This window comes from Cygnus olor, chromosome 12 (assembly GCF_009769625.2).
Source record: "Cygnus olor isolate bCygOlo1 chromosome 12, bCygOlo1.pri.v2, whole genome shotgun sequence".
Lineage (NCBI taxonomy): Eukaryota > Metazoa > Chordata > Aves > Anseriformes > Anatidae > Cygnus > Cygnus olor.
The window spans coordinates 8,672,416-8,700,111 of record NC_049180.1 but is presented as its reverse complement, the minus strand read 5'-3'; the positions used below and the strand labels follow the sequence as shown (position 1 = coordinate 8,700,111).

The window sequence follows — 27,696 nt, the reverse complement described above, 5'->3', positions numbered from 1 at the left end:
AGGATGCTTTGCTTTAATTACATTATTTCAAAATGCATCAAACAATTGGACATTTTGCACATTAGCACTGTATAGGTACAGAGTATAAAATCTATTGTATCTTGTTTATTTATGCACAATCCAAAAGAAAAGGAATGCCCCACAGCCTTACTTTAATTTAATACCTTGAAACAAGGGAACTGACCAATAATATTCAGTAACTTAAATGGCCGTGAGTCACCAAGAGACATCAGGTTGAGATTTTCTGGTCTAGTACACACAAATCAATGAATAAAAGAAAAAGCAACATACACACAAGAAAACAGTTAAGGATTTTTTTTTTTTTTCTTGGCTGAATTAAATACTTACTATTTTGCTATGTTTACTTGCTTTTTTTTTGTTTGTTTGTTTGTTTTTTAGTATATTCAGATAATAAATAAAATGTCTAGGACTAGTGTTTCGAGACTGGAAGAAAATATATACCTTTTCATGAAAAATATTGCTAATGACTACAGAAGGCATTCAGTAGTCAAAGAATATCTTTGCTGGGATATAAAATTTTTCTCCACAAATAAACTGTCTTATTTTGTTCTCAGCATTTTTTAATAACTAAGTATTTGATCATAATTGGGAGGCATTGTCTTTCCTGCCTGATGTGTAAATTGTTATTAATCTGAATCAAAAATACCCAGCACCCTAAACTGGGACACCTAAGTTCATGAGAGTTTTTCAAGATTAACCTTTCAGCATACGGACCATTTACACTGGTTGCCTAAATAGGGATCTGCCTGCAAGCCTAGTGATGTTTTGAAACATCTGAGGCTTTGAAAAAATACTTATGTTTGCTATGAACTAGAAATCCACACAGAAAATACAGGCATCATATTGTGAAGCCATTTAAAACATTATTTCTACAGCTTCACAACAGCGACCCTAACTTTACTAACAGTGTAGCAACTGGAAAATGTACAAAGGGCATATTGAACACTACAAGCAATTAAAGCAGATGGTTTTGCATATACCCTTTTTATTTTTAATAGTTTTTAAAAAATATTAAGACAAGAGCTCGTAAATGTGTTCATTATTTTAACTTTTAGAAAAAAATCTTTAATTTTAAAAAAATTTAATTATTAATCATTACTGATAATTAATCTGCAGAAAGACAAGGTAAAATTTTTGAGCAAAATAATAAATAAACAAAGAAGCATTTATTCTATGTGTTACTGCCATAAAGGATATAATTATAATGTTTACTTTGGCTTCAATGCCCATTAATTCAGGTAAACAACATTGTCTACTTTGGTTTACGTTTTTGACACCTCTGTCTTCTCTTTCAGAAATAAGTATAATCACAAAAATTAAGATTGCTTTTACTGATAGTACATGTCTCTGTGGGATACCATAGTATAATACTTTATTTATCATTTAATTCACCTGAATTAGTATGACTTACTGTTTCTAAGGTAAAAATGCTTGAATGCCTGTGGTACCATGAAGTTGCATCCACAATTTCTCATGAAGATGTCAGAAGGACATGTCTCCACTAAAAATGAAAGAGCCTGCGGGGAAATAAAAGGGAATAGAACTGAATTTCACACTAAGCTGTTCTTGCTTTGTCTGTTATTCCCCTCCATATTCAGAGGTGACCATATAACCTTGCTATTAGATTGATCTCTGTCATTTGTTGTATGTTTAAAATCTTTGGAATTGTGATACAGAATTACTGCACAGATGCTGGGCTGAGATGGAGGTTAATAAAAAAGGAAAACACTGCCTGAAAACAGATGTTTGGATTTTGAAGCACAAATATAGCTGACTCTCAGCAGATAAGCCCAGATTTCACCAAGTCTAAGGGATAAGAGACCAACATTCCTCCTTTAATCTGATTTGGTATACTTACCAGTATTCAGATAAGATAAAAGCATAAAAGATCAAGGTCCATTCTTTTGAATGATTAATCAGTGGCTTTTTATTTTCTCCTAAAATACTTGGAGCCTCTGTGTATCTAATAGAAGGCAAATCTCATCTATAATAGGGATTCTAGGATTTACTAACAATTGCTTGTTTAAAAAATAAGGTGGTTGACAACAGTTATGTATAGAGTTGAGTTTTAATGACTTTTCATGAAAATTCTACCAACTAATTAAAGCCTACAAGAAAAACATAAATGTCCAAAGTTTGGAAGAATACATGGCTAATAGGCATGAATTGGCTATAACTACCAAGATAAACCAGAAGTCTAGTTTCAAGTAACTACTACATTTCCAGGATACAAGAGAAACTCACCTGAAAAAGTAAATAATTAAAATTATAATTAATATACATTGTGCCCGTGTTCTTATCAGTCTCTTTCACGTATTTTTCCCACTAGCTACTGCAAAAATGCAATTAATAGCAATTATGTGATATCAAGAGAGCAACTTATGATGTAAATACAAGTTTTCCAGATCATCAACACTGAGCTTAAAAAGAAGTAAAAACAACCTTATGGCACCTTCCAAAATGCACACAATTCTGTCAAAATAGACTGAGATTTGGGCAATGCACTGGAAAACCAACTCACTGAGGGGGCATAAGCAATGGTTTGTTCATGGCATGCAAGATAATTGAAACAAAAATAAGTTCCTAAAACACTTACAATGTGAGTACATTAAACTAGGTTTCAGCCAATGAAGGAGGAGGAGCTGATTTCTCTTTTGCTCATTTTCAAGCAGCACCTTAACAGATGTATTTTTAATTTTCAATAATTTTCATGTAATTTGCAAAATTATTATACAGAAGAGTATTTGACATGGAATACACGATTTGTGACATTGATAAATATAGAGACTATTAATTAAATGTCTACTTGCTAAGTGAATGATTAGGAATTGTATTTCTACACTTTCAGCAATGTTCAAAAACTAGAGGACACTAAGTTAAGCAGAAGCGGGATCAAGTGCTACATTACCATTGCTATTATGCAGTTTGCCAATACTCCAAAAAACAAGGAAATAAGGTTAATTAATCACTTAAGGTAATATATGCAAGTAGCACCAATACCATCATTGTATGCATAGGTGCATGTTCTAGAATAATTACAGTAAGATGGAGCACGCTCCTTACAGCACAGATTGTTAGAGACTGATAAAAATAATACCACCACATCTTCAGTGTTCTCTTTACTACACTGCTGTTTTATGGGAAGCAAACAGCAGGATTTTATGGATGGCTGTATTAATACATTATTGATACATTCCATAAGCTACAAGAAAAATAAGGACGCTCTGAAATTCAGTCAAGAATGAATTTGGTCGGTTTATTCCAATAATTACTGTTCCCCAACTTTTGTGCCGTCTGTGCATCATGCACAGGAAAACCAACATCAATTAATAAAGTGACTGCTGGAGTAGAGGCTCTAATGGTTTCTAGCTGCTGGGGATCCCCCCCCAGTGAGGGCTCCTGGGCAGACGCCTGCTCTGCGTTTGCTTTTCCTTGGGATGCAGTGCTGATGTCTTTCTTGTGAGGGTCTATAGAGAAACACAAGGTGAAATCATCAGTTATTTTGCTAAATAAATGAGAAGCAAATCCACTGACATTGGTATGGGGCTAATGTAAAAGGAGTGTGAAAACAGGAGTATCCAACCTCATCTGTGCTCTGCTTTGCCTGAGATCACCAACCCAAAAGCTTGCCAGTAGGCTTTTAAGTAAGTATTTTGCCACTTCACTAATGTATTCATCTACTTTCTACATTTATTTAGGTGCCTCTTGTCAGTATTTCTGGGCTCTGTCAACATAAGATCCTGACAGACAAGGTTGGACTCTTATATCACACTCCAAACATCAAAGAAAGTCAACCTCTAGAAATATCAGGGTTTCAGGAGCCCACAAATGCTTATCCACTTAAATTCCTATATAAAATGGAACGGGAAATGTATAGATAATGTTCAGTTCTGAAAAATAAAATAAGATAAAATAAAATAAAATAAAATAAAATAAAATAAAATAAAATAAACAAAATATGGAAGTGTAGACCAAACCAGCAAAATACCTGATCTAACAAAAGTAAGAGGATGCTGACAGCAGACCTACTACTGCGCTTCTTCAAACAGCTGCTGCCAGCATAGCCCCCAGGCAACCCCTACAATATATGTAGTTGTCTAGCTTGGCCATTTCTATGGCTAACCTGCTTGTAATTAGGCACTTTTTGTGGATATCACATTTCCATGTCACTGGCCTTTTTTCTCCCTTCAGTTTTTCTTTTATATGTTCCATATGATTTAATGAGGTCTCCATTTTTTCCTTTAAAGCCAAATTAGGTGTTAGAAATTTAATCATCCACAGCAAGCCTCACAGTTGTCAATAGTATGATGAGAAACCCTCAGTTCTTATAAATGGTGATGTGACACTCAGCAAGAACCCTCTTCTCCTAAATGGCAGTTTGTGTTTTATTCTCATTTTTATTAACCTAAAAAAGCCACAACAAAGAGCATGGTCATTGAGATAAGCAGGACTGTGGGGCTGAGTACACTCTCTGGTGACCCCCCCAGGATGGGCACCCTGTGGGGATGCTTGAGCTGGACCTGGTGGGGCGGGACCAGCAATGTGGGGACAGGGCCATGCAGACAGGACCCTTGGTGCCCAGATGCTGCCTGCTCCCAGCATGGAGGAGCAGAGCACTGTCTGTAGGGTGCATGGCCACCAACCCAGCAAGCGCAACCCCCAGCAGTGAATGAACACTGTCTACCAAAAGTGGAGTCTTCCCCAGGAACCATGACTCTTTAACTAACAGTGCAGATTAAGGGTGTAGGTGCTGCGCCAGTCAAACTGATACTCATGTCCGCCTGTAAGCCCTGTAATGCTTTCACCAGTTAAAGGTATGTTTGTCTGCAGTGATAGTCACATGCCAGGTGTGAAGAAAAGCCATCACATCCCCAAAGCCTATATTTCATATTCAGTCCAAATGGCCAATATTTCTGATTTGGAAATCACAGCCCCACTCCTAAGCAAAATTTAGTTGTGTGTTAAAGCAGGTTTCATTTCTAGAGGTATCTCCATCCCATGTGCTGGCAAGGTAGAAAAGGATCTTGTAAAGTCATGTCCCTGCCTAACACAGGAAGAGAACTGATCTGTTTCATTGTGTCATACTTGTTCAATGTGTGTTTTGAGAGTAGATCAATAAAAGAGGTTTGCAATCTCTCTCATACATGGTAATATTCAATCTACTACTCGTGAACTATTGAACAGTGAGAATGGAGTACATAATCCTTCTAATCTTAACAGTACTTTTAGAATAAAAATATATGGAGCAAAACCACACTGCTTCAAATTAGTAAACCTAAATATTTACTTTACATAACCTGTTATTTAATATACTGTGCACTAGGCAAATGCCCTCTTTAAAATTATGCTTATAAACCATCAGAAGGAATAGCTAATACATATCAATCATATACTAAAAAATGTATTTAAACCTGTAATTTGTAAACCTATGTAAACTCAGTATATCCTTAACCAATACTAAATATGTGTATACGCGATTCTTAGAGAATTTTATAACTGAATTAACTACATACTGTAATGGAAGATTACAAAAGGAGTGAAATATATGCCATATATTAATATGCAAGCTATTACATTAGAGTTGCAATTCAAAGAATAGCGTAAAAATCTAAATTAAATCTGACATCTCATTCTTTCTTTACACTTTTTTTCAGCATTAATTTTGAATTTTCGTGTCTCTGTCTTTAGAAGAAGCTTAATGGGGAATAATACCTACAAATAGCTTTTGATGTTGCATTTCCTTCAAAATAGGATTCATCAAAGAATGCAAAAATATATTTATTTTTGCTCTGAAACCAGTTAAGAACAAGTTTTTGGACTGAGTATTTCTCACTAAACTAGTGAAAGAAATTTTTCTTTACATTATGTTTTAATATTCACATTTTGCATATTGTGAGTGGCTTAAAGGACTTTTTAAAGTAAACATGTTAAAATCAAAAATGTAACATCCTAAGCAACCAAGGCCAAAACTTCCTTGGCAAGTCTGGGTTAACATAAACTATGACAGATAATCATGTTACTGAGATTCAGAATAAAGTATTTGTTGTATAAAACACACGTACACTAGAAATTATCTGCAAGCATATAAGGAAGAATTTTCTAGTTTTGCTTTTCTCTGTGGTTTCATGGCCTGATGCAAACTTTCATTGCATATTAGTGTGTTGAGTGATATCATTACTTACTTTGATTTACATCTTGAACTTTGCATGAGACCAACCATATTGGAATCTGAAGTCATACTCAAGTTCACTAAAAGATGAATAAACTTTCACTTAACTGTCAAAATTAGTCCTAGCTTCAAGTTTCCTATTGTAATCCCTGTCTGGCACTAATCTAAATATTTTATTACTTGTTTTGTTAATAACAGCTTACAGGCTTAGAGAAGTGGACTATACACTCTAGTATGCAATGCTGTTACTTTCTAAGTTAGAAAGCAATCCTATGATCTGCATGAAATTAAATTTACTTTTAATGTACTTCTAACCAAAATCTTTCATCAGGGATCCCATATATTGAATGCTTTAATTTTACGTTCTCTACCCTTTTCAGCATACTTGCATTTATCTTTGTCTCATAGAAGAAACATGGTTGCTAAATTTCACATTATCTGACTGTCACCCCAGCTGCTATATATCTCCTTTCTACCTTATCAAAACCAAAATTACAGTTCTTTCCTCAGCTCTTTTCATAAATTTTCACCTTGCTACTTACATTATCTGCCTCTTCTAATTTCAAAAACAGATCTGCTACCAGCTCCCCTCTTTTTATTTTTAATTTTGTGTAAGTTCTTGGTACACTGAGCCAGCTGCATGAAATCAGTTACTTTCTGTTCCTCTAAGTTTCTTTCCACTATAGCTAACCTAAGAACATTGAAATATAGGTGACATTTTATTCTGCTTCTCTCCTTTTATTTCTAGACTGCAAACACCAGGATTTATTGGATGTTGCCAAACACGTTTTAGGTGCTACTGTAAAACAAAATGATTCATTGATTCAGCAAACACTTACAGCAAAATGATTCTTCAGAGCATTTTCAAATGGCAGTCTTTCCTTCAGGGTGAACACGTACTCTGAAGAACATTGAAAAAAACACAGAAAATAGTGTGTATTGTATGTGCACATGCATACGTACAGACACATCACACTTAGAAAAACACAACTAGATAGCCTCGTATGACAGGCTATTGAGGAATGCTGCTGCATGATAGCACTCTCCGATTCCCATTTCTCTAAGATAGGAATCAGCATGCCATTTAGAGCATTTTCAGAGACATGCATTTTCAGGGAGATACTCAACAGGATTCCTGGTGATGCAGCAACATTGTGATGTGGATAGAATTGATTTACTGATTAATAACTGAGCTACCCAACGTTTCTTTGCAGTGATCAGCTTTAATGTATGAAAATACATGGACTATGGAAGCAAAATATGAAGCAGAGAGCTTAATGACTTGTGTTTTAAAATGTAGACTCTTGCCTCTTCAGCAGTGTTTGACCCACAATTTGTGTACGTTACCTTTACTTAGGTCAGCTAATAAATGACCAATTGCCACCATTGCCATCCATTGCTACACAGAGTAAAGAGGACGTGTGGCAAGGGGAGATGCCAGAGACAGTGAGGAATAGGGGGATGTAAGTCAAAGGCTGTGTTTCCGGAACACAAGAAAAGGTTTTTTGTGCTCAAGTACAATGATTTAAGATCATTTAACCACAAGGCTAAATAGTTACTAATATTTACTAAATTATTACCCATTCCTCACCATGTCCCATCCCCTAGGCAAGGTTAGCGATCCCATAACAGAGCTGCAGACAGAATTTGTCAATCCACTTTCTCTGAACAGCCAACGGCTGTTTTTCTATTTTTGCTAGAGCTGGGTCAGCCTTCTTTGCAGGGAAGGAGTGGAGCTGCGTGTGCCAGCCTGCAGCCAGCCCTGCAGCAGCGCCGGGCATGCACCACAGCAGCCTGGTGCGGAGCTGGGAGCTGCTGCTGCCGGACGTCTGTCACAGAGCACAGCGGGTTGGGCTCCGTACTATTTCTCAAAATACATTCACTTTTGGTAGAACAGACTCCAGCACCACAGAAACATTTAAAACACACAGTCCTATTTTGTGCTGTGAAGACTGAATGAACTCTGACTGAAAACATGTCAACTCTCAAACCTAATTTTACATGTGCAGAAATGTAAACTACATTAAAATGTTTAACTCAAAGCTCATTCTTTCATAATTCAGCTACACAACCATAGAACTAATAAGCAGTTTATCAGTCATAAAAAGGGTTATTAACATTGCAGCAACAGACATTATTCAAGTAATAAATGTTCCACTTACAGTGCTTATTTCTCACTGAAGTTTAAGATTGTTCCAAAGATCAGGTGTCTCTTCCTGCACCCCCAGGATCTGGTGGAAAGTCTTCTGAGCAGAAACTTGTGTTTGGTGGGGTTTGATACAGTGATAAAAGAAAACAGATTGTGGATGCTTTTTTATTTTTATCTTTTTTAATTCAGTGTTGTTTACAGTATGGGAAAGGCATTGTCCTATTTATATCCAATTATATATGTCCACACTTCTCAAGTCTGTAATGCTCTTGCTGTGCAAAAGCACAACTGTACCTATCCAGGGAATTCTAAAAAAAAAAAAAAAAAAAAAAGGAGTATTGCCCTCCCTCCTACTTTAAAACCAATATTAAAAGTATTCAGGGCTGAAATAGCTAAATTCCATTTCAGTCTTTTCTGGATCTGGTTTCAATATCTATGCAATAACAGAAAAAGTATAATTTACGGAACAAAACACTAAAGGTGGAGAAAATGATGTGTGACAAACACCCAAAGCCTGATTATTTAATCTGCTGCAATGTATTTCAGTAACCAAATGCAAGTTGCTCAGTCGTTGCGTGTATTTCAGCCACATTAGAAGACTGGGGAGTTCATCATTTCTAATTTTTAAAGTAGATTACAGCTGCCATGTTGTTAAGACCTTACAATTATATCTGAACAATAAATTGTATTATTAATAGGATGCTTATGGCCTGTGAGTATTAGATATTGTTGTTTGTGATTTGCACTTAAAGAGGGATTTTAATCAAGTTTACCATTCTCAAAAAGTCTGTTTTGCATTTAAATAAGCAGCCTTAAAAATTGATCTGGTTTGCTCAATTATACAGTGGCTCATTCTGAAGCCTAGGAGTAATTTATAATACAGACTCTGTGAGCAAGGAAGATGTATTGCATTGTACTTAATCTTATCAAATTTCTGCTGATTTCTGATGACAATGTCTGTTTATCATAATTATTATGAGTTGCCTGGGTTAATAAAACTTGAAAAACTGTGTGGGAATTAAACCAGTATGGAATGTTATACTTATTATTTATGTAAGGCTATCTGATACCAGCTGTCCTTCATGGGTCTATGAAGCCATTTATTTCAGAATTTCTTCTTGTACCACCATTGTTAAGTAGTTCAAATGTACTAAAATCCAATTTTTAGGAATGTGTAACTTCATATTATGAAGTCTCTCAGATGAAAATATCTTAATATATATTACAATATCCCAAATTATATAATATTTGTCGGAATTTTTTTTTCATTAAAAACTACCTGGTCTTCATTTGCATTATATTGTAACTATAATGAAATAGCTTCTTTGCCTTAGTGTTCACCTATAGGTAACTAATTTATTGTGCAAAGGAATAGTTTTGTTCACTTAGAGTCATAATTAGCTTCAGTATTATAAGAAGTACTTACAAACATTGTCTGTACTGGTTCTATACTATAATATCATTTTTAAGATGCTCTTGCCACTGGAAGTGCATTCACTAGGAAATAATTTTTAAAAAGAAAAAGGAAAAAAATGTAACTCTTGATTTAATATCCCTTTCAGAAGGTGTGAAATACAAATGATTTTATTTGGAAAGGATTTGAAGCACTCACCTTTTAAGATTGCACCAAGGGTATTTTGAGATCTGAAACAAAAGCCCATGTTTGTCACTTTCTTCAACACAGAACCCTATTGATTTGCCTTGGAATTAAACCTATGGGCAGCGAGCCACTTTTTAATTCAAAGCCAGGTCAACGCCACCCCAAAGGAGCAACAGATGCTCACAGAACTATTGCACAGTAATGAAATGTGGTGAAAATACACTTCACAATCTAGTAGAAACAATAAAATTATGTAAGCAAATTAATTTCCAAATTAAAAATGGGAACAATTAGGTCCTTATACGCTTGAAAAATCCATTCGATCAGCAGTGTACATTTACTCTTTGAATATGGATATTCCTGGCCAGTCTTATGTCCTGCTTCTACCAGTAGTAAGGCTGAAAAGTTTGGGAACCCCTCTCATTAGCTCTGGCTCCTATTTATTTTGTGATCAATCTCACATCATGTTTCAGTTCTACATGTACAGTACCGGTCATCCTCAGAGGTATGGTATGAGCATGAACTTCCAGATAAGACACAGGAGCTTTCTGATAACAGGTACAGCAGAAGCACAACAAAGTACTTTTGCCACAAGAACAACTTTGGAGTTAAAGAAGTGAGGAGGTAAAAAGTGTTAAGTAAGCTGATACTATAGTCAATAAACTATATAATGACAAGATTTAATGCTGTTCAATTTCACAGTTCAATATAATGTAAGCTTTTGTTGCTTAAAGGAGGACTTTATTGATGTTTACAGATAGACTTTATGGCTTGCTTGTCACCAGAACAGCCAAGAGATGCCTGTCTCAGTTTCTGCTCAGGAATGCCGGGACCATGCACTGTCTATTTTCATACCAAGTAGATGAAAAAATATAGTCTGAAATTCCTGTATCAGAGCAACTTGTTAAGATAATTGTCTTGCAATGATTGATCTAGTCATGTCAAGATAATAAGGTTTTTATGGTCCTGAGGAGGATTTAATCTAATTTTTGGAGGGATTCTGATCTCACTGTTGCCGCTTTATCACTTTTAATCTCAACACTTTTATTTGAATTTGATCTGCAAAATTCAATATACTTTTAGTTGACAGCTGAAAACACAGAATAGTCTTTTTACACTAAGTTTTCCTGTGTTGAAACTGTGTTTTAAATCTTGTTATCATTACTCTGAACAAGTCCAATTATGGAGTTGTTTTGCTGCTTTAGACAGAGAATACTCGGTATAATTTCTCCAAAAAAATAGAAGTACCAAAGCTCATTTCTCCTAAAGAAAAAGTAGTGGTTTTGAATAGAAAAAGGCCGCTAATGGTGTCCTTAATTATTTGGTCAAGGATCATTTGTGATTTAGGAAAAGATGTCTAACATTGTGCTGTCCTTGAATAGAAACTATTTATAGTTTTATTGTTTCAAGTTCCTAACTATATGATGATAAAGTCAAGTTTTCTGAATTTAAAAATAAATTTGTTCAGCATTGTTCTCCTCAAGTTTTAATTTTAATAATAAGATTTATTATTATTATTATTATTATCTTCATCATCATCATCATCATCTAAGGCAACATGGACAATTACCACAAATCTGGTTAATACCAAGCTCGTAAGCTTTGGCTGGGACTACACTGACTATAGTGCTCTGGGCACCAAAATACAGAGCGGAGATAAAAAACACACCAGAAATTTGAACTGAAAGAGAATAAAACCACTATGACAACAGAAAGCAATCTGGGGCAGGAACTGCCAGAGCTGTTCCACATGTGCCTCCCGGTGAGCCCCAGCCCACCAACTGGTATCATTGCCACATACGTATGAAGCAACCAAATGGAAGAAATGGAAGAAATCTGCTCCCTGTCCACTTGCTTCCCCTCCCGAGCCCAGCCCTGCCCGTGGACCCGCTGCTCCCCAGCCACCAGCCCCACGGCATGCGGCGCTGCAGGTGTTCCTGCTGCATGGGGCTGCATGGCCCCAAGGCGCGGCTTCTCCCTCACAAACAGGGAAAAGGACTTCCTTTGCTCTGCTTCTGGGATTGCGGTGTTTGTTGTATTTTCTCTTTGGCTCTATCCTCTTTGATTATTTTTAGTTCTTAATCTTATTACTTCACAGTTCTGTACGACTGAGCTGAATAAGCTACTTATCCAGCCTCTAAGCTGAATCTATCCAGATCATTTTGAATTTATTTGCTCTGTTCCTCTGTATTTACTTTATCCTCCTTTTCCATTTCTATGTCATTGGCAAATTTAGGTCAGTAAATTATAAAGTAAACAAAACTGGCCCTAATGCTGTGCTTTCTGACATTCCTTTTAACTCCTTCCTGAACTATTTTTTTATTTATAAGATTTGCTCCTTCAATCAAAAATACTTCCTAGGGACCTCATATGCCTTTCTGTAAGAGAATGCTTGCTGTATTTGCAGACCAAACACTTCTAAAATCTATTTTAAAATAAGCACCAGATTGCTCTCTCTTTCATCATCTGAATATGTATGGTCATTCTCCAGGAGAAAGACGGAAGCCAGCAGTCACAGAGAGCAGCATCTTAAGCCATACGTGGGGTGCCTTTTGGCCTGGGCACATCACTTAACTTCCTGGGAGAAGAGTTCAGAGGATTCTTTTTGCGAAGTAGACGTGGTTAACATATCATGCAGAAGCGCAGCCTTTGTAATCTTCATCCTTCAAGCACATTTGTTGACATTTTTTTTTGTCTCCTGCTTCCTCAGTACTTTTTTATTTTCATTTTTTCGGTCATCAGCATCCCCTGGCTTGCTGCTACTTAAATAAAACATTCTCTCCTAGGTGATACTTAGTGAGTTGGTGAAAAGATGCTGTCATTTGCCTCACTGTGACATGTTTCAGCACAATCTTTGTGAATTTCTCTGGTACTTCCAAATATGCAACCTATGTTATGTAAATATATTTCCAGTGCACCTCTCAAAATACATCAAAACACTTGTTTCAAACTAACATGATATTTTTATTATTCAGATCAGAATAGTCTCTTCTCTGTATCAATGTTCTTAATTCTGCCTTCTAATGTGGGAGTTAGCACTGAATGCAATAATATGCCTTTCTCTGTGAGCTGATACCCGTAAAGGATGAGACGTGCAGTTTCCACAAAGAATTTTTAAGCCTTACTTCTTCCATTAGGTGTACTCTGCTGAGTGTCTAGATAGTCACAATCTCCAATAAGCAGCACTCTGCTGCCATGGGATGTCTTCCTATGTGCTCAGTTACCTCACCAGCCAATTTTCTTCCTTCTCCATTTTGTGCGTGTGTGTGTGTCAGATTCCTTGTGAGAGATCCCTGTACTACTCATAATCTGAAAACATCCAGGCCTTAGAGATTTCCTATAATTTGCACAGGCTGTTTGTAAGAACAAACCATGCATCGCGCCACACAGCCTTTTCAGCACAGAAACTTCCAATCAGTCAACACACACTGGCTTATTTATGAGCTTTCATGTGAACCTGCATGTCAGACAAGCAAAATGGAGGAGCACTCTAATGAGGATTATTCTTGACACCAAAGTTTGGTTCTAAGGGGAGTTTACCCCCAGTTTGTTAGTCCTGGTGAGTACCAGTGTGATGCACAAGTGACACACAGACCCGGCTGTGTCCCCACCATGCACTGGCAGCAGTGCAGAGGGATGTTGTCCACACCAGAAAGCACATCCAGCACTTTCTTTTCAGCACAGCAGTGAAGCCTGAGATGGCTTGCTGCTGCCCTGCTCGGTGCATGGCAGACATGCCTCTTCCCTGCCAGGCTGGAGCAAGGGGACAGCTGCTGCCTTTGACTCCTGCTACCTGGGTCCTCACTAGGTCAATTACTTGCACATTGCAAACAACTCCAGATATGCCATTTTCTCTGTCACAATTAAATAAAGGATATCTTAAAAGCTATTACATATAAATCCATGCTGTGTGCACTTATACAGGGTGCAGGACTAAAAGAAAGGTATCAGGGCTGCAAACATGAGCAGTTCTGACTGTACAATGAGAAAGTGCATACAACTTCAGTTAGATAACTCACTCTAGCAACTTGGCAGCATTCCCTATTTACTGGATTGTCATGTGTCTAATCCCTGGGTTATCAGTAAAACATGATTCAACAGCAGCACAGGTTACACATTCATGTAAGTATCAGCAAGAGCCTGCCTCCTTGCTTCCAATTCTCTGTATTATAGTAACAGCCCCCTTCTGCCTTTTATCGTGTGGAGGTCATCTAGGAGCTTATTTTGGAGTACTGGTACTTCTAGATGGTGGAAGCTTTCAGAGGTATGAGTGACACATGAAAATGCAATGATCCCAGCATACCTGAATGCTCTAGTTTAAATGCTGTCAGTGCATAGCCTGCTTAATAATAAAAAGATTCTTGAAAATTACATCCTTATATGCATTTTTTTTTTTCTTTTGAACAACATGAATGCTGAGGTGGAAAACAGAAGCACTGGTGAAGACTAAACAGAATAGAGCTGGCTTTGTGCAGCAGCTCTGGAGAAGTTAAATCTTGTTGCTGGTTTACAGAACCTGGAAAGCAATTCTGCTCCACCACAAGACTCCAGATTGCTTTATGCAGAGCAGCTGAGGGGGCCACAGCCTTTTCTTGCCAAGCTGCAAATCCACGTTCATTTAATTTCCCTAATGAATCATCTCTTATTACTTCATGTGCAAGGGCCTGGTTTCTCTCCATAAGCAGCTCAGTCAATTTTAAGAGGCAGAGCAGAACCTGGAGGTGGGGGGCTTTTCACATAATTGCTGAAGTGATGCAGTTTATCTTAAAGAAAGTGAAGGTATTAGGGTATATAAGTTAGAGACAGACTGGTGATACTAAAAAGTCACAGACGCATATGTCACAACAAACCTGGAGAAATGCTTTTGATGAAAGTGTATTCCTTACCTTGGTCTCCACTACAGCCTGAGGTCTCACAGTAGCCATCATTCACCAGATGACTGGGGGTCCCTCCATGCAAGTCCCCTGCACCCACAGCCAGCTCTCAACCATCTCGTGCCCTTGGTGGAACATTCCCAGCAGCGCTTGAAGGATGCTTCAGGTATCCTGTGCCAGCCCTCTCCAGGCACTGATCAGATTGGCAGCAGAATGAATGTGTCAGCCTTGGAAACTTCACTTCTGGGCATAGTACTGGGCACAGGACATCCATCTCAAACTAATATATTGGATAGAGGAAAAGGGGAAAAACTAAATACATTACTGCTTAGAAGTAAGTATGCTGTGGTGTTTCTTTTAGCTGTTCCATGTTCATAAAAGTGGGTTTGCCTTGATGGAATCTCTGCAGCTTAATTCTTCTGTTAAATTTAATGTGATTTTTCTTTATTAAAAAAAAAAAGTTACCGAGTTTGAAGCTCAAAGCAAGTCAAAAAATGAACTTTCTGTTTGAGAAATATTGTGGAAAATTCTCAACTTTTTATTTTCTAAAGGGCATTTTCAACATCAAAATGTAAATTTTCATTTTTTTTGAAATCTTTTAACAGTTTTTTTCCAAAATAATTTTTAGTTTCACTATCTGATACCATAAAAAAATGTAGCCACAAGGAACAAGAGCTATATTTTGTAGTTTAAAATGAAAACAGCTTCTGAATTATGATATGATTCTACAAGGAATCAACTCTATATGATAACAGAGTTGTCAAACAGGACTTCTACAGAGATTAGGAAATCCCTCACAGAGAAACCATCTACTTCCAGCTATTCCTCTTGGTTCCAGTTTTTCTTTATGAGGGCTCTTCTTTTTTTAAAACCTTGCTAGTGCAATTACAGTCGTGAATCTAGCATTTCTTAATGTCTGACAGGAGGCTTAATTCAAAGAAAATGTATGTAGGTACAAAATAACAGAACACGGTCTTATTTTGTGAACACTCACTTGGTACTCTTCTCAGTTCTTTAACATGATGAAACCAGAAGTTCTTGCATTTGGCAGTTCAGCTTTCCCAGTCCAAGCAGTTGTACAATGTGCTGTCAAGCATAAAATTAGGTGCATCCAGAGCTCTGCCTTGGGGCAGTGCACAGGAAAAGGAGATTCCTAGAAAAGAGCGGCTGCAACAATTAGCTGAACCATGAACCCTAAGCTTAGCACCCTCACACTCAGAGCAGAAGACACAAAGGAGAGGAACCACAATGCAAGTTGTTTGACTGTGATAGCTACCGACCTAATGAGAATTCACTGATTCCTGCAGTTCCCTGAGACTTTAAACTTCACAGACTGAAACCAAATAGGGTCTGCTAGGTTGCAATATATTCTTGCTCCCAAACATGTCTCCATGTGAGCTTCTCCATGTGATCCAGCACAACCAGACAACCTAGCCTCTTGCAGAGATCCCTGCAAAATGGCCAAAACCATGTTTCTTCCCCAGCAGTGTCTCTTCTGACAATCCAGAAGTGATTTACTATTAATTTAAATTGTTTATATTTAATATACTATAAACCACTGTAAAGAAACTAATATGCTTGCCAAAACCAAATGTTTAAAAAAAAAAAAGTTCCAGGACTGGCATTGATTGGATGATGAACAGCTCAGGATATTAGAGGACAAATTGTAGCTATGAACTTGCTGCACCACTGAAACAGCACCAGAGATGAGAGGCATGCATTCTGCACTTCTGAAAGCAGGAATATTTTGTCACACTGTCATCAGATAAAATTTCTGATGTATAGTTAAATAACCTTTACTTTCATCCCTCTGGTGTAAAAGATGACAATCTTTTAAGAGTGAAAGTCCCAAAGAAATGTAAATACAGTGTATTCACTACTGACATTTCAAAAGATTTTGCCCCACCAGTGGAGACAGCTATTCTCTATTATCAGGTTTCCTGTCAGTCATATTGATTAAAGTTGATAAATACTGCAAGCCACTTGGGGTAGGCTAAAGGACACAAAAGAAAAATATAACTTACTTGAAAAGGAACACATTTCCTGGGAAATGAAAAGCAGGCCATATTGGCCTGCACCTTGCTACTTCTAAATAAAGCAAATTCCTTTTTTTTTTTTTTTTTCTTTTTTCTTTTTAAATGTATTTTTTCATTTTCTTAGAAGTATTACATACATATATACCATAATTACTGTAACAGTTCTTTTCGTGGACAAAGCAGTGTGGTATGGAAAAGTTAGCTCACTCTCTGCATTCACATACATTATGATGTTTATCAAACTTGGGCAACAAATGACAATTCACTAGACCAGTTTCTGGTATCTGGACTCCATGAATACTTCATCAATAATGACTTTCTATCAGACATCTGTGGTGATACTTGCAGTAATGTAGTGGAGAATGTGAATGCCCAGGAGCAACAACTGTAAATCACGAAATATTTTCCATGAAAACTACTCTCCCTATCATGTCAAAATTTCCAGAAGAATACTTTTATGACTTGACTGGATATTGTAACTATATGAGTAGAAAGGATGCAATGGCAGAATCCAAGTTGGACCTGGAAAAATATAACACTTGAGAGAAAGCTGAAATTCACTGTATGAAAGAAGGAATGAAACTCCTGGTAATTGAATTTAATTTTTTATTTAAGAAAAAAATCTTATATTTAAAATAAATGATTAATAAATCCATTACGTGGCTATAAAAGTATTTGATGACCGACACATTTTTGAACTCTACTGCCAGTAGAATATATTGGTTTAAACTCATAGGGATTTTTAAAAAGGTCTGCAGGGCCTTAAAAACCTAAAATGATGTGGGTTTGGAAATTCTGAACTAAACCCAGTTTACAGTAGTATTTTAAGAATATCATATATGCATTTACCTTTCTGAGCTTATTGTTTAGCTTTATGTTTTCTACAGCAGCTGGACTAGCTGAAAATTCAATGCAATAAATTTCTGACAAATTGTTAAAGAAAGAAATCCAGTCCCACTCCTGTACTACTTTGGCATAAAATGGATTTTTTTTTTTTTTAATAATCAGATTCCTTTTAAAGTGCACAGGGTGCCAAAATGAATGTGTCTATTTAAGAATCTCTCAGTCTGCCACTGTGGAAATCTAGCTGAGAAAACTAATACACCTTTTACAGCATTTTTAATACAGCTACCTTGGGTCTTCTTATTTGTTCAGATGCTTATCCATCATAAAATCACACTGCATAGAATTAGATTACAAACCCTGAAGAGAATTCTACATATGTGGTTAACTATGCCATTATAATTAATTCAGTCAGAACAAAACACTGTGTTAACAGAGAGGAAGACTTTTTAAAATCCTGGCATTTTCCTTTGGCTTTAAAGAGTTCTCAATAAAGACATGCACTATGATGCAACAATATGAAAACAGTCAAGATCCTATTTTGAGTTGACTTTTCTTTACTCCATTTTAAAAATAATGGGACATATTCTTCATATTCTTAATACAGTAGTTTATAGTTTTGAGGGTTTTTCATATAATAATTTAGTTGATGAAGTTGCAATGAGAAACACCTGATTACTTTCACAAACCAGAAATGATGGCAGCCCTCTTGCACATTTTAGATGAGGCAAAGGGGATGACTGTTACTCCCTATATCAACAGAAACCATGGCACAAAAAGAAATTACTGCAAGCTGTTTGAACCTAGATTATCACTTTTTAATACTACTATTATTTGATACAAAGTAATGGGAACTATATTACCAATGGTAGCAAGATTTTATTTGCCCAGGATTCTTTTATGCCAGCTTGTTTGCAGCAGAAGCTGTTAGTTTGCATCTCTTGACCCTTTATTGTTTGTTTAGGAAATTCATTTTGCTGTAAAAAGGCTGAGGATTTTTTTTTACTAAAATACAATACAGAAATAAAGAATAAAGACAATTTTAGTGGTGCAAGCTACTAGACTACCAAAATAGCTTAAACCATTTATATCATAGAAGCAATACGAAGAGCACCTTGAGTGTTCAGAAGCAATTATGACAGTGATAACTGCAGATGAAATGAAGCAAAATGTGAAAAATTTATCTTCATGTACATTTTTCTACATAACAGAATGGCCTCCATTTATCTTACTTCTTGTTCTGTTAGACTGATTAGTTAACTGGCTTCAGAAGCAAAATAGGAATGAGCTGACAAATTGTTCCCTTTGACTTTTGCACAGTCCAAGAGTAAATATCAGATTTAACATTTAATCATTTAAAACAGCCGATCTGGCTACAAGTTAAGATGTGAATATATTAACCCAAATGTATTGTCAGTACATAGAGGAGAGTTTTGCTTTTTACATATGGATACTTTAAACACATTAAAAAGATAAACAGGTAGTGGCATCTTAATTTTACCCTACTTATGACCTTACTGAATTCAAACAGGATAAAGCAGGAATCTACTTGTTGATCAACATTAGAAAACACTGACTTACAGAAAACAAAACCAAAAAAACTCTCAGTGTAGGACATAGCTGTTGTGAGAATAAATACCTGACACTATGCTTTTTTACTTTTACCCTCAGATACCTACAATCACTCACCTGGATTTTCAAAATACTTGGCCTATGATCTCCTGCCTTTAATTTTAAGAGTGATCTCTTTGAAGACTTCACGTGCAAGTCTATTAGTCATATGTCTGGAGAAAAGAGATCAAACAAATCCTTATTATGTCAACAGAAAAATAAATGTCATTTCCTCGTGCTGATACCTGGCAAGCGGTGGCTGTGTCATTTAACATAAGAATTGTTAGAAAGAAATCAAGGTTTGACCAAGCTGGGCTTTAGGGATGCATGTACTTCATAAGGATTTTAATGGTAGTCTAATTTCTGTGTCTAATTTTGAGATGTATAGAAAGACCTCATCAGGTAGACTTCTTAGCTCTTTGAGATTCAGGCTTTTCACAGTTAGTCTCAAGTGCAAACACAGATACATTAAAAATTCTGTCTTAAGATGATTTTTACCATCTGTGTTAAGTTATATTATACAGCTTTACAGGCTGTTATATTTCTTTTATTTATTTATTTATTTATTGTACATGTTTCAGGCATGCAGAATTGTGTTTTTTGTTATATATCTAAACATTTTAGACAGCTTTTGACCACAATTTTCAACCTTCTCATTGGTCAGTTGAGCAACAATGATGCCTCCTCCCACACGCAGTCTTTGGCAGGTAAGAACCCTTATGCTTGGCATTGTCCTACAATTTCAGTAGTCTTTCTAATACACCCAAATTACATTTGGCAGAATTTCCTGATAGATTTTATTAGCATATGCTCTGTATGTCTAGATTCTTGGTGAGCTCATCCTCTATTTATCTATCGTAGCATCTGAACTACCAAGGAGTTAAGCCTTCTAAGACTCTTTTCCTGGCTTGCTAAGAATCTTTTAAAAAAGGATTTGGTTGCAACCCTATTCCTTCAATCCCTCATGACAAAAGAGCTATTAAAAATCTGTTACTGTTATAGAAATCTACAGGCTATCCTGGAATGCTCTGGAGCTATGCCTTGAATTTAACTTACAAAAGATGCGTTCCGGTCTGATTGCTCCAGCCTGTGGTTTTCTATATCATAAACTGAAAATTCTGTTTCTGTTTTAGGCATTTTAATCTCAACTCCCCCATGAGCACTGGAAACTGGGCTGACTGTACAGCTAGTTTCCAGGCCTGTTTTTATTTCCTTCCTCTGTATCTTGCTTGTCCAACAGTTTCTCTTTCTGATCTCCTGCTATTTTCATTCATTTCCCCTCAAATTCTTTTCCCTGACATTTTTAGTTTCTATAATCTAATATTAAAACAAAGAAAGAAACCTGTCTCATAACCCCTTGTACAATCTGACTCTTTATATATGCATACAGTTCTCTCAATTTCCAATTGCTGTTCGGAGGGAAACACTCAAGCGGCAGGGCGCTCTAGAAGCTGCTTGGCTGGCATGGGGAGAAAGGGGGCTGGAGCTCTGATACAGCTGTCCTACCCCTGCAGGTGACATCTGGAAAATGATTTCAGGCCCTTCTGACTTTTTATGCCTGTCCTGAGGATCTTGTTTGTAAATCTTTAGTAACTTGCAATTTTAATTTTTATTGTTTTTTAAACTGAGAGGTTTTACGTTGTTTAGCCCAAAGGGACTGTGATCTCAGCTGGGGCATGTAGGTGTCACTGGGCTGCAGCACTGAGGGAGCTATAGTGTAAACAGAGAGAATATTTTTGTTCTGAAAACAAGCAGACGCTACACCACCACTAATTGAGGACATATTTTTTCATGAATGATATCCAGTTGAAAAAATGTGTACAACATAACCTCTGGAATGAGCTCAAAAGAAAGCTATTTCAACAAATATGCATGCACGTGTTCAAGATTTTTTTTTTTTTTTTTTAAATCTTCCCCACCCTATTTTAACAAGGGCTTGCTTTTATGCAGATCAGCTTTTTCTTTTTCTGGAGCCCACAACACAGTCATAAGAAAGTCATAGGAAAGTGGGGCAGACACAGATCCCCGTGACACCCTGAATTGCCTTCCTGCATTGCACCACCACAGCTGCACTTGGAAGGGCAACAACTACTGTTCATGCACAGGAGACTGCCACCAGGAGACGACAAAAATACACAAATAGCGTGGGTAAAAACCAAATGCATTCACATTTCTCTTTTCCCTTCCTATTTCCCAGTACATGTGAAGAATTTCTAGGTTATGACAGCAGCAATATTTGTTAACCATGACATAGTGAACTATAATTAACATCTATATGATTCCAAGAGACAATATTTTCATCATAAAAAGTAAGCACTTCCATGTATATTCTGATATCTCAAGCTTCTGCAGGAGCTGAGCAAGCTCAGTACTCACAGAGAAACAAGATCACATTGACAGCTGAGACACTAAGTGCCCAAATTAAAATGTAAGTTCAAGATCAAAATATTTCCTGATATTTGTATTTTATATATTTACTCACAGATTTCTATCTAGAAAGTTACTTACACTGTTGACACTAATTTGAATAAGTTGTACTCCTTAACGGCTTTATACTTTAAACAAAATCTGTAAATAGGGATGGTGATTGTAGGGGAGAGTTGTATTAATCTGACATTTCCAATGACAGAGTAGTTCAGTCACGAACTGGGTTAAGGTCACACTCAAATGCCTTATTCACCATATTATTACACCCATGAAGTGGAGAAACTGAATGAAATTAAAAATACTATCAAAATAATAATCTACAGTTGTGGGACTACTGAAGAAAAAGTTTAGTTAAAGTAAAGGATTTTGCATTCTGCAGGGAGTTCTGATGTTTAGAAAAAAGAATTGATCCAACCCTAACGTATACACCAATCCAATGTAATTGCAATATGTGGAGAAAATGCATTCATATAACATTTTATATCAAATGCTGATAGCATCATAGACACCAGATACTAGGGTTTTTAATTGTTTTTGAAAAAAAATCTGTGCAATTTTTAGTGCCTAAATCTAGTTTTCTGAATTAAAAAATACATTCTCTTTGTGTTTGCTATGAAAAAATTTTACAATTTTGCAGTGAAAGCAAAAGAATTACAAATTAAAGCAAAATATGTATTTAGAGAAAAAGATATTTTTCTTAAATGAGACATTATATTTTTCAGTATTTTTTTCAACATTTAAAAATGCTTTCTTACTTAAATTGTCACTGGAATTAACTGGAATTATTTAGGGATTCTAAAGGAAATTCTCATTAAAATATTACTCTGACAACAATGGGCATAAAAAGAGGAGTTCTGACCAGCTCTCTTAAGACAAATTTCAAAAGTTTATTTATTTATTTTATTTTATTTTATTTTTAACTCCATATGGAAAGTTTCATAGGGAGAAATATATCTTTTTGAAAGAACCATTTAGGCTTGGTGGTATAATATGACACTTTAGAAAAAAGCAATACTGACCCTTCTAACATTTTCATGCCACTGTATATATTGGTCCTACACTTGGTCATAGTTCTTTACAACAATCAGAAATAGTTAAAAAGTTTTCCAGTACATTGTTATTTGTTTGACATTTTCCACAATGAATATGTTACATTTTATATTAGTACAGCTGGTAAGTACCTTGATAATGATATCATCTGAGAGCTGTTCTTCATTCACTCAGGTTCATATTTAATAAGCATCAGAGATCATAGAAATTTTATGATACAATACAATAGATTATCACACCAACTGAAATTACCAATGTTAGAAATTAAGTATACCTTTATAGCAGAGACTCTTGGGGTAAAAAAATGAAGCAGAATGCAATGTAATGGAGAAACATAAATTTCATGTGCACTAAGAATGTGTATGAATAATGTATTTAATATGCTCTTATATTCATTTAAAATGAGAGCAAACAAAGTAATACATTTTCTAGAGAGGCTTAACATAATCATTTTCTTGAGAATGCTAAATTTATCTTTAACCTGTTTTCTCCAATTATACTCATTGATGTAAATTGGAAAAAAAGAGCAGTCCTCAGAGTAGCTTTTACAGCATCTTTGTGGTCCCAAGCCAAGAAAAGCAAGGCAGGATGCTTTCCTGCTTTATTCCCAAATAAAAAGAAAATACTTCCAATGCTGTATATAATGAACACTTTAAATATGAATGTATTTGTCAAGAGCTGGAAAGTCAATGTTGAAATGCTGCCAATTTCTGTGACAAATGCTGTTATCAGGAATGTATAGGAATTAACAAAGCAAAAGAAGGCTTTAATATGCTGATTGTCTTGCTTCTTTCCTGAGTCAGTGAAACCTAGGCAATTTTATAGATTAAAACCATCATAAAATCCTCATGTTTACTGTAAAAGCACATGTAGATGCTTTGTGGCAACTTAGCTATCCTGACCTTTCTGGAATGAGGAAAACCTTTTCCTGGCGAATCTCCCCTGCAACTTCCTGGGACTGTAGTTCCAGCCACAACTCTATCACCAGCAGCCCTCCAGTTCTTCTTCCGAAACCTTTTTCTTACTCCTGTGAACAGCAGAAAAACAACAAAAAGACACAAAAACCTATAAACTTCATTTCTAGGAGCACAGCAGTCTGAAGGAAGAAGCGAGGTATGGATAACTTTAGTACCATCTCTTCCTACTGCCCCCAAATGAAACATAATGCAATGTTGTGGAAAATACAATTAAGATTACCTGCAAACAACTATGTCTAAGTGTTCTTCAGTCAACCAAATTCACATGGTATGAAAAGGATTTCAAGATATTTCACAGAGGGGAGATGGAGATTTTATTTAGGTCAGGCTTGTTAAATACATCAACAATAACATAACTGCATATAGCCCTCTACATCTTGGACTGTGCTGGACTTCAACTATATTAAATCAAAACTAATCATTAACAAGAACAAATCAAAATCCAAGGAATAATACTAAAACCATTAAGACTGAAAATAATAGTAGTTGAACTCAAACTTCAAGAATGTTAACATGACGTATAAAAGTGTTACCCCATATTTTGCAAAGCAAATTCCAACTTACAGTGGAAACTGTGTTAATGAAGAATAGCATTAGTTAGGTATATTTGCTACAGAGTGTAAGAGAAAATTAATTCTGATTTGCATGTAATTAGGTAAGCTAATGAGCTATACCTATGAAGACCAAATAAAAACTCTTTGTTTTATTCTTCTTTCTTTTGTTGAAAAAAAAATTGACATGCTGTGGCATGCCAAGTTCTATGGACCAAGTTCATGGACTAAGTTCTATGTCCAGAAGGCACATCCAAACTGTAGGGTACATAGAGGATATGTCCGTTCACAGTGCAGAATGCATAGAAGAGCCATTCTGATGGCGCTGCCAACAGCCTGGCCTTGCAAACAAGCACAGGTCAGCCTGTGCTTTGCTATCGTTTGTAGGACACTCAAGGTCACTTAGCCACTTTCAAGAAGCTCAAAGAATAAGCCATGTCAAGACCTCTACTCCCACTGGTGATCACTAGTCAGAGCTCTGCCTGCAGAACATACACAAAAGGAGCTCTCAGAATGCAGCACAATTAAATAAATATTTGAAGGAAGACTGACTTCACTCTGCTGAGGTGCTTACATAGCGATTACCAACCTGACACGTGAACAATGCAGCTTGGATCAGTCAGGAGGCTGTCAGATAATGCAGAGTTTCTGACAGCAGGTGGATTGAGGTCCTTTCCAAACATTCGATTCTTCTCAGTAGCAGCTGAACATCCTGTTGACATACCACCAGGGTTAATAATTAGTGCTTTTCATAAGAACTTCCACTACCTAACCTTCTACCTCTTTTTTTTTCCCCCATTCTGGCAGTAAAACAGAACACAGATAGAACAAAGAGTAACTCAAACTAATTTTAGCTTTAAGTGGACATTTTCCAACACACTTCAGAATATTCAGGATTTAATAGCCAAGCAAATAAGGAATACATTTTTAAAATTAATTAAAGCATGTCCTTCTAATGAATCAGTTTGAAAACACTTGGAACGATGTAATTTTGCCTTGCTTTCTTAGAGGAAAAGATGGCCAATGTTAAAGTAGTTTCGCTGCAAAAGTTTTTTTTTTTCCCTATAATTTCTTTCAGCTCAGGTGTAACTCAAAGTCTACAAAATGTCTCTTGACCTTAAAGAAGTGTTAAGGTTCATGTTAATAAGTAAATAAGGTAGTCTACTTGAGAGAACGTTTTAAGATATCAAGCTGATTATTTTAGAATTTTTCTCATTTACAGAGTCTCCTGCAAGATCATGGTTTTCAAAATGAATATGAATACAGGATGATCAAACATTTTTACATACGTAAAATCACAGTGAATTTCTGCTAGTAGGAATTCATTCTTGTAACACTATGATTTGTTGTCTCTTGTTTGAAGGTATGTGCTTAAATAGGGGCTGTGGTTTACAAAAAAAGGAAGTGTGGAGTCTATGCACAGGAATTATTTTCTAGCTATGAGCCTATTTTTGCATATATAAAAAGATCATACCAACTAATCAAATTTGGGGCTTAAGTCATTTAAAGCATTCTTTAAAAGCAACATGAAAATTCAGCAATGTATTTTTCAAAATGTATGCAGTCCAATGACTGAAAAGAAAACTACACTGTAGGAATGCCATAATGATTTTGTTATATTGTTAACACTGGAGAAAACAAATGGCTATAGAAAAAGATCCGACTGATCAAGTATTTTACAGCAGACTGCCTGTTAATGATTCTAAAAGAGTAAGCACATCTGTTGCAAATTAAAAGAATGTTCATCTACAATCCTTGTAATTCAAACAAACAAAGAGCAGTTTTGATCATTGCTCTAGTTTGCTTAATGCATCATATTAATAAGCATATGCTCCACTGGTAGCCTGGCACAAAACAAGGGCTCTCAGACGATAAAGCCATAGAAATAACCAGTACACCATAACACTCCACAATATTCTCCAAGCACAACAGAATTATCTTGAATCATAAAGACTTAAAATTTAGGTTTACTGTTCTTATCAAATGCAATAATAATAAAAAAAAGTCAATCCCAAATTAGTCAATTTTGGTGATAATAACAAACATTCAAAACAAGTTTATTTCAAACAAAAAAGAAAATTGCCATTTAACATGTTCTCTGCCAAAGTCAAATAGCATTTCTTGGGTTCTAATAAAATGTGTTCTTGATCATAAGCATCTACTCTTTATTTATTACTGCCTGACAGCCTTAGGGTCATTAATTTATTGCTAGGGTGCATATGTGTTTATGTGCATAGGGTGTTTATGTGATACACATTGTACTTTAAATATGATATGGTCTGAATCTGGAGTCGTATTCCTTCAAGAGTACATAACTATGGAGTATGATTAAATTAGTTTGTAATTTATTAGAGGACTTATAAAACCAACAAACATTGAAAAGATATTACACCAGCATTCTTTCTTGATGAGCTCTGCCTTTTCTATTTTCTCCCAGTACAAATCTATATGTACACAGCAAATACAAAATCCTTTTTTTCCCCTAGGTTAAAAAATATTTTTATTAATGGATGAATATCTTATTAATGCTTGAACTCCATTACAGATTATTTGTATGAAATATAATCAGTGCTGAACCAAAACTCTTCAGACTCTATACTTCAGACAGTATAGCTGCTGCTATACTTTTTTTTTAAAACACTGTGTTAACAGATTCAGATGAACAGAACTTTCTTATCACTGTTGGCAGACTTTCATTCACAGCATGAGATAAGAAAAAAGGAGCTATATTATAAGTGTTTCAAACTGTAGTTTATACTAACTTGCTCCTCTTATTGTATTTATTCTATTGCCAAGTTAAAAATGAGCAGAGTGTAAATAAATCTGAATTGTGCTATTCTGATCTGTCAACTCAGTTTGTTAAAAAAAAGATAATACAATAGCAAATGAAGTATTAATTCGCATTCATTCCCAGTTTTCTGTTTTGTTCCAATTCATCTACATAAAAATAAAGAAGAATTTAGATTTAATTTCTACGTCTCTTCATCCATTTGCTGTATAACAGATTTGATTAATGCAATCACCCTGAATCAGGCAAGAACAGCTTCCCCAAAAACAAGAAAACTTGATTCAACACAGATTTTCCTAGTCCACAAGCAAGAATATCTGTTTTTTTCTCTCCTGGAAAATGCAACTATTTTAGGAGGAAGTAAGAGCAAGAAGAGAGAAAAAAGGAAATGTAAAGTGTATAAATGAGAATTAGACAGCTCTCGTTTCCTAGGGGTAGAACTATCAAAAGCTTAAGTTTCTTCTCTTAAATATGCAAAGTGTTAGTCCTGTCTGGTGCTAAGTGCACAAGGATTTACATAGATGCAATAGATTGAGTTTTATCTTCTGTCAAAAGTGTAGGGGTTTATCCATATGAGTATTGACTTCAGAAAGCCACTAA

General features: G+C 35.8%; 1 long non-coding RNA gene across 1 annotated transcript in view; it reads right to left on the bottom strand.

Moving 5' to 3' along the window:
- Positions 1-3,269: 3,269 nt before the first annotated feature.
- LOC121076847 overlaps positions 3,270-27,696 on the bottom strand; it is a 58,105-nt gene continuing 33,678 nt past the window's right edge. Inside the window, exons 4-11 of the long non-coding RNA XR_005823756.1 lie at positions 24,898-25,020; positions 23,683-23,807; positions 19,382-19,476; positions 15,808-15,966; positions 14,826-15,093; positions 8,353-8,447; positions 7,030-7,091; positions 3,270-3,488 (exon numbers count right to left, since the gene is read on the bottom strand). This is a non-coding gene — a long non-coding RNA (uncharacterized LOC121076847). The remainder of the gene's footprint in view (positions 3,489-7,029; positions 7,092-8,352; positions 8,448-14,825; positions 15,094-15,807; positions 15,967-19,381; positions 19,477-23,682; positions 23,808-24,897; positions 25,021-27,696) is intronic.